The sequence below is a fragment of the Aythya fuligula genome, chromosome 7, assembly GCF_009819795.1.
Source record: "Aythya fuligula isolate bAytFul2 chromosome 7, bAytFul2.pri, whole genome shotgun sequence".
NCBI lineage: Eukaryota > Metazoa > Chordata > Aves > Anseriformes > Anatidae > Aythya > Aythya fuligula.
In genome coordinates this window covers 28,824,649-28,833,226 of record NC_045565.1, presented here as the reverse complement: position 1 = coordinate 28,833,226, position 8,578 = coordinate 28,824,649, and positions in this window count along the sequence as shown.

The following is an 8,578-nucleotide window of genomic DNA, read 5'->3' as shown; positions in this document are numbered from 1 at the left end:
CAGCATCATTGAATTTTGCTTAGTTAAGGGAAGATGGCTCATGTCAGAAGATGTTTGCTAGATTGGGTCTCATTTTGTAACATTTCCCCTCAAAGGATCATTCAATGATGCATCTTAGAATCAGATTCCAGAGAGGGAACTAAAAGAAACATCAATAAAAAAAGAAACTGTGAGGAAACTAAATATAGAACAGGCCAATATGAATTAAACAACATCCTAGAAATCTTCACACAATAATTGATTTGCTCATTTGTACTTCTTTCTATTCTTTAATCTTTCAGCAGGGCTTCAATCCTCCCCCCATTGCTTTTTTAATATTCTCTGTTCATCTGTTGTCTACAATATTGTTTCTGATCTCTCTCATCCCATCAATCATCTATAAAAAGAGACTAGTCCACACACTCTGGTCTCCAATCCTAATGACTGTAAAGAACTAATCACCTAAACTGAGTGATGTTCATTGTTGTAAGTGTCGCTTTGATTTATTAAACATCTCTGTATAAATTCCTGCATGTTTTGCAAGTTGTTTCCCAGAACCTGTATGAAGGCACTTTGAAATCCTAAAACTGTCTGCTTATGGGGTTTTTGGTTCGCCTAATAAATGGATTCATGTCATGAAAAAGAGCTTTTACTTAACTGGGAGGACCACTCAATTCCAAATTCAGGTCAGATCCTCAGTTTGAGCTTTCCCTGAACACACAGCAAACTTACAAAGGCCACTCATACACACTTTGTATTAATCTGAAAATACTACGTGCATTGCTTCAGCAAGTCTGCCCGCTGATGGAGACCCATAGACACTACGGAAACATTCCTAATGATGGCGTTTTCCCTAGCTGTCACTTTCACATGCTGTTGCAAGCTCTTCAGTTGAGCAAGGACTTTTCCAGTTTGATTAAATAAAGTTAAAAAACTGAATATGTTCACACCCTGCCCTAGTCAAAGTGACACATTCAGCACCATGTCATCACTGTCCCTCATGGTGATGAGGTCTGATGGGAGCAATGAATTCAGCCTGCCTGACCTTGGTGAGGCCACCAATGATCACCAAGTCCCCTTGAAAGGATCTGGGTGTCACCAGACTTGGGCCTTCATTTATCCTGCTCTCACCTGAATGAAAAAGAGACACTCAAGAGAAAGCAGAATTCAACTTGAAGAAGATGTGTCTGAAGATGACTGTTCCAAAGGAGCACAACATAATATTCTCATGAAAAAACTGTGGAAATGGGAACTAGACAAAATACTGTCCACCTTTGGGTCTGCCTTAGGACTGGTGGTATTGATGTTGTTATTTTTTTATCAGCACCTTAGGGTGCAAGACTAGAAAAAAAGGTGTGATATGTTTAAATGACACCATTCTGGGATTGTTGATTATTTATGAGGAGTTTATAAGTTCCATTCCCTTTTCCCATGCTGAATTTGCACACGATATTGAGGGCCAGCTAAAAATAAATGCATATTCCTTAATGCTCACCACAGTCTGTACAGCAGTCCCTGCTAATGAACCAGTTACTGTTACAGGCGGTTGAGTTTTATGCATTGATTGCTTTAGTGCCTCATACTAAGAAAAAGAGACATTAATAATCTTATTATTACTGAAACATCATGGAAACTCATAAATATAGATTCAACAGTTAAGATCACAAATCTGTGAAAAACCTTTTTTTCAGCACAGTATGGGCATAGTTATGCTGGCAGGCAAAAGAAGTGGGGAAAAAATATGTTTAATTTATTCTATGGATTTGCCTACTTTTTCTGTTTACAAAATGTACATTAACACCTTACAGCTTTAGTGTTCTGTAACCATTATCAAAACAGTCTCAAAACAACCCGCTGGTAAGGGTGGTTTGAGATGGGTTGGTAAATCTTGGTTTGGTGTATAGCTTGTATGGCTTTCCTTTTCTCTGCCTGATTAGCAGATTGTCTAGTTTTCTCTTGATTTTGTTTCATTACATTGACTTTAGCATTCAAAGATTTTATTTTATTTTATTTTATTTTATTTTATTTTATTTTATTTTATTTTATTTTATTTTTGTAAAAAGCTGAGGATTTCATGCAAACATCATTGGTTTTGTGATTACAGTCATCAGTGGAAGAAGCCACAGAAAGTGATTAGGTTCCCCACAAATGCATGCACTCAGAAAAGGCCTCAACATAAAAATGCAGCAGATTTTTTTTTTTTTTATGTGACAATAGTGTTTGGCAAAAACAAAAAAATAAAAAAAAAGCTGGAAAAAAAAAGCAAATAACAGAAAGACAAATACAGAGAAAGCAGACTTAGATCTCTCAAACAAATATTAATAGAAATGATTTGTGAAGTTTAAAATGTTCCCATCATCTGTACTCATATATATAGTGTTGCTGTAAAAAATATTTCTATTATCATCAGGTGAGAGAACTCTATTACCCAGTCATGGGAACATAAATAAATAATAACCATCTGTATCACTGGTGTCAGCAACTTTATCATAGATGCTGATTTGGGCTAGATGATTTCCAAACTCCCAGGAAGGCAAGACTCATTTCTATTCTGAGAAGCTTCTGCTCACAGCACCATCATGCAAATGGACATGATTATGAACAACCAACAATTTCTACGTATGTGAAGTCACTACACTACAAAAAAGATTGCACAGAGAAGTATTTTTAAAGAGCTTAAGAAGTAAAGTGCAGGCAGTACAGAAGCTCTACATTGTGAGAGAAAAGGCATGAACAAACACAAAAAATTTAACCCCCAAGCAAGTCTAATTAAAACATCTGTTTAGAGTTGTGTCATCCCATTCTGTGTTTGGATCACCTATATTAACATTATATACTTAAAATACCTGCTGATGATGAAGTCAGTCTACAAATTTGGTATCAATGGTTTCACTGGGAAATAGCTGTGACTTTTTCTGTGCATAACACTGACAATTTAAATTCTATTATCTCATAGTCTAGCTTGGGTTTAAAATCAAGTTTTTTCTCTTTTCTGAGACAAATATTTCCCCAAATTCTATGGGATAAATATGGTGATGATTTAACTTCTTTTACAATATATTTAGCTTTTAACATGTTAATTCATCTAAGAAAGGGTATTATGAATTGTACAGCTCTGGTTTGGGAGAAAATCCTACAGCTTGGAGAAATGAAACAAAGGCTTTCCTTATCTGAGTGGTGTGGGGGTTTTGGTTGGTTCTGCTTTGTTTTATTTTGTTTTCCCAGAAAGAAGGCTGCTGCTTGAGAGGCACTGAGCAGTAAAGAAGGCTGGAAGTAGTTAGTCTTGGTGGAGGCGAGCATTATGGTTAGAGGGCAGAAAAAGAGGTCAGAGGTATATATGATCAATACAATATTGCACAGGAATTGCCACAGCGGACACCTCATACCTACTTTGTGTGTGCACTTATAAATACCTGTCCATATCGCCAATCCCTGGCTCAGCTGAAAAAGGTTCTGTATCTTTGACGCAAGGCAAGAAGATCTCCATCCCCGCAGTTCTACTGAGATTACTCAGCTGTGAACAGATAACTCGATACAAAGACGAGGAAGAAAAAGCAAGGAAAAAAGTAGAAGCAGACAATTTCATAGAGCCCAAACCAGACAAGACTCTCTCTGATGACCAAGGGAAAAGCTTTGATAAACGGTAGGGCAGCTCCTCAAATCCAGGTCTCTGAAAGTGGGGGTGGAACACTGCAGGAAATAATGTGAGAGTCCCTGCTGTGGGAGTCAAGGGAGACAGGGAAAATAGTTCAGGTAATAAAAAAAATGTTAATATTACAAGAGTGGAATGCATCTGAGTATAATTCCAGACTTTTAAGTTCAGTTTTCAAATCTTGGAGAAAGAAAGAGACAGCCCGCTGCCATCTCACTAGTTTGTCACATTGGGTTTAAGGTGTGGAATAAATCAAAACTTTCTTTTTTGGAACATGGTACAAAGAAACGCATTAATAATACATGAAAAATGTTCATCACGTTGGTGTGCATCAGTGGAAACACTATTTTAAAGAAGCTATGAGGAACACATGAAAAGACTTGACCCAGGTTTCACTTCTGATGTGTCGGGGTGGGGGCAAGGCAAGCGTTTCTCTTACCCACTGATCTGCTCTACCTGTGACTTCCTGGCCGGAAGAGAAGTTGGGTTCCTAAGTCAAGGATGATTGTTTTTTTTAGATATTTTTTTTTTTTTTTTTTTTTTTTACCACAAGGAAGTTTGAATCCTCTGAGCCATCTCCTCTAAGTGCAAACATGAGGAGCAGAGAGAGAAATAAAGCAAAACCTCCCAGCTAACTGGTAGCTGCCATGCCTTTTCTTCCCCTGCATGCTGAATGATTAAATGTCTAAAGACTCTGATGTTTACCAAGAAGAGCAGTCATTTTTGTGTTCAGCTCTGCACACTGTACTACAGAGGACAGGTACACATACACATGCCTACATCCTGTGCCTTTCTAAATGATTTTACTCTCCTTCCGTTTAGCTTCCAATATACATTTTTATTTAAAAAAAAAAAAAAAAAGAAGTTCTGATTAAAATTATACAATTGCTATTTATGGAAGAGTGTAGCTGTAATAAATCTTTGTTTCTAAGCTTGCTGAATCTATCAGCAACAAGAGTGTGGAAAAGATCAAAGGGAAAGGGAGATAAACACAAATCTGACGTTCGTGATTCGGCTTGTGGTAGTGCCCAAATGCTCCACACAAAAATGAGGCCTCTTACAGTAGATGCTGTACAAGCAAATCATGGCATTTTCTTGTCTTCCTTCACTTGACAGAGAGAGGGGGGGAAATGGTCGCTGACCTGGCTGTGGAAACCCGCACTCATGTCTCTGTCATGTTGCCTCACCTTCCCTTGACTCTGAGGCAGGTGTAGCTGGTGTTGGAGCTTGTCGTAGGCCATACACCAAGATGTGGCCATGGGGCCTCTTTGCAGGGACCTGCTGGTGGCCATCACCTCCCTGTGGAAGCAGCAGAGCAGCTCTCAGTAAATTCATGCTCCTGAGGGAGGATGCTCAGCACCCAAAAATGACCTGGTCTTTCCCGGCCGGACCCTGATTTTCAGGTAGGGGATATGGGAAAGATGGAATTCACCACTCCAGCAGACAGCCATCAAGCTCCTTAAACAGGCCTTAGGCCTGTTATCACCTTCTTCATTTGTAGTTTTGTGAAACACTTTTACCTTATTTAACACACTCTTACATTAGGAAAAAAAGACCCTAAGGAAAGAGAAGAAAAAAATGTTACTTTGCTAAGACCTTGCCTGGCAAGTTTCAGCTCAGAAACCCCAGAGAATGCAGAAGAGATTAATGAAAATGCTGAGAATCACCATAATAATTCTAACGACCCGCGCCAGTGTCAGTAGGCTCAGCAGGGCCTGTCATTAGAAAGCCCCCTTTTAAAACGGGTGTCCCTCCTATTAGTTAAATTATCTAGACTGTGGCGAAGAATATTCCAAGGTGACAGAAATCGGAACAGTACAGACTTGCTAAAAATGAAAATCAGATAATTGCTCATAAATTACTTCTGGGGTCTTTCAAGATCTTTCAGTCTTGCTGACTGAAAGGCAAGTCATTTGGAATGCAATAATTAAAATAAAAGCTGCAACATACAGGAAATGTAGTTGGAAGGAAGATATTAAGAGATATATTGTACCTGCATAAATTATCTTCTGGTTTTCAACAGCATCCTAATTTTGCTCTTATTCTCCTTAAAAAGTAACCATGGATGACAGTCTAGGCATCGAGACTGACCCTGCTTATGATCCCATAGAGTGCCCTGCCCTGTTGATGAGCATGCTGAGGGGGACAAAAATTTATGTGGTCAATGTGACATGGGGCACGTGGAAGGTGCTGTGTCTGGTTAACACCCAGTGACATCCACCCCCTGGGATGGGAGACCCGCACATCGCCAAGGGTGGCACAGCCACACACAGCCCTCATGTCCTCTCGTGGCTTCAGCCCCTCCAGAGTGGGAACACTGTCCCCTCACCTGGGACAAGCCAAATTTCCTCCCTCAGGATGGGAACCGGGGCTTCATAATAAAAATATTTTCAAGAGAAGGCCTTTTCTCCCAAATTGCCACACCAATGGGTAAAATTAATGCCACGTGGCGTTGAGCAAAGTCATCTCCATATTAGTTTTTTTTCAGTAGTTTTAAATGAAAGCTGCTAGGAGACTGAAGGGATGATCTGGTGAGCTGAGGGTCAAAACAATTCACCTCCTCAAGAATATTCTCTCTTTTTTTTCCTGGTCATCCCACACATCAACCAACCATTTGGAGGACAGCAATCTAACTCCAGAAAATGTCTGTTAAAAATCTCTTTGACAGTCTTTTACTGCTGACCACGTTTGGTCTAAAAACAATAAGAAATTATTTCACCCCTCTTGGCATTTATTGGACTACATGGAGATGTTTTTTCAGACTTTTATTTTTTTTTAAAGTCAGACTGTATTATGTTAGTTGCCCAGAGGATTTCATGCATGGGCTACTCTATAAATAAGACTTATTATTCCCCAGTGATGAATGTGGTTTCTTTCTGAGAAGTTGCATAATAGCTCAAGTGGGATAAATAGGAATAGGCTGATGGAGTTAAGTTTCGCAATTAAACAGGGGGACAGTTCCTACTACAAGCAGGATGGCTAACTGCTTTTTATACAACCTTTTCATTTGGCACTGAAGCCAGCAGCAAGCCCTCTGCCCATGAGCTACAGCTGGGCAGCGAGAAGGGAGGTGATGTGAGCCACCAAAGCACAATTCCCTATGGTTCCCCAGAGATGCACTGGGTTCTGCCAACCAAATTTATAGTTAGGAGGATGTAAATGAGCCTGTAGTGTCTGTCAAAGGACCAGCACTTCGTGCAGTTCTCAGCAAGGACAGAGCACCAGCTAACTGCTGAAACACCCAGTGCCACTGAAGGGGAGGCAGGAGGCAAGTCTGTAGGACAGGGAATCTGCAGCTTGAGCAACACAGCCCACTTCTGGGAAGGTAAATGGAGGGTTTTGGTCTTTGGGGCTGCTTCTCTGACACATTTTGCCAAAGCTAAATTAAGCCCACAAACATGGAACAAACGCACATATGTTATAGGGCTTCTGTCATTAATAAAGGATTCCAGGTCATCTAACCTCCATCCCAATTAGCAGCACAGGAAGGAAGACAGGAGAACTAGTTTGAACTTAACGGTAGGGAGCAGAAAGAGGTTTACCCAGCCCATGTTCTCTTGCAGGTGAATCATCCCAAAACACAAGCCGTCAGAAACCAGCAAAGAACCAAATTCACACCATCTTCAGCAATCCATGCCCTGCCCTAGCATGGCCAGAGACTCCTCTAACCATCTCTCAGGGGCCTCACACAGCACAGTCACTGCAGTTCCCCAGCACTGCCCCTTCTAGCACCTTGGTGCAAAGCAAGGGTCAGGAAGGATTTGTCCAGCTACAAAATAATTTCCCCACAGATTAAGTTTTTCCCCAGTCCCATAACCTAAAGCTTTCTTAACACCTGGTGGTTCAGTACATGTCCAAAATTTCCACTACGGTGAGTCTTTACCAACCATCCTTCTGGCTCTTTAGGCTTAGGAAATACTATGCATAGGATTCAGGGCATGCAGGTGAGAGCGTTCTTGCAGGCTGACCTTTCTATAATCTGTAATTCTCAATGGTCACGGTTTCACCTTTATCTGGAAATTTATAGGAAAATTTATCATCAGAACAATGAGAAAAAGTATGATAAAATAACTGCTGAGCAGCTTCTGGAACTGCAAGAGGAAGGGAGGTTACCCTTCAGTGAATGCCCAAAATTGGCAGTCAGGAACAAATACAGAGCTCATACTCCTATTTTGTAATTAGATCTCAGTGTCACATTGAACTGAAGCCAGCTATATCGAGTGGTACCCTTCAGTGACACCTCTCTGAGTAGCAGTGCTCCTGAAAGACACATCTGGGCAAAATTCTCTGCTTCTACCTCAAATTGGGAAAAATTGCTACAAAATTTGTTTCTAGTATTCTATGCCAGGCTTGTGAGCAAAGTCTCATTCCTTAACAGTGTGTAACCATCTACCCTGTCCTTCATTACTGCCTGAGGGACAGATACCTTGCATCTTCATATAGATGCCATGGTCTCTGTTCAGTTGAATTATTTTCCCTGGTGGCTTTAAGCTAGGGGTAGTTTCTCTTAAGCCTAATTACTTTCCTCTGCAGCCTGCATGGCACATTCTTCCAGTGAAGGGATGACTGGTGAATGAATACCTGGCTGCTAATCAAGGGCAGCTTTTTCTAAGCAAAGACATAAACATCTTTGTAAAATTTCTGAGTGCAAAGAGACTATACCACACATTTTAGCCCAGTAAGGAATCAGTACAGCAAAAGACACTCTCCCAAGTGCAACTTTTTCCACAGTGGGAAGATCAGAACATCAACATCAGTGACACACGTTGGAGAAGAGATGTATGCATTGGTGGGGTAGGGCTGCAGCTGTGTGCTCTGATTTACACCAGCTCACTCCCCAAAAGGCAAGCTGGAACTGGCTTTGCCAGCATGGCCTTCTGTGAACGTAATGTGAGTCCTTTCCATCTAGTCCTGTGTTTGACCACAAAGGGCACCACCGGTCCGATG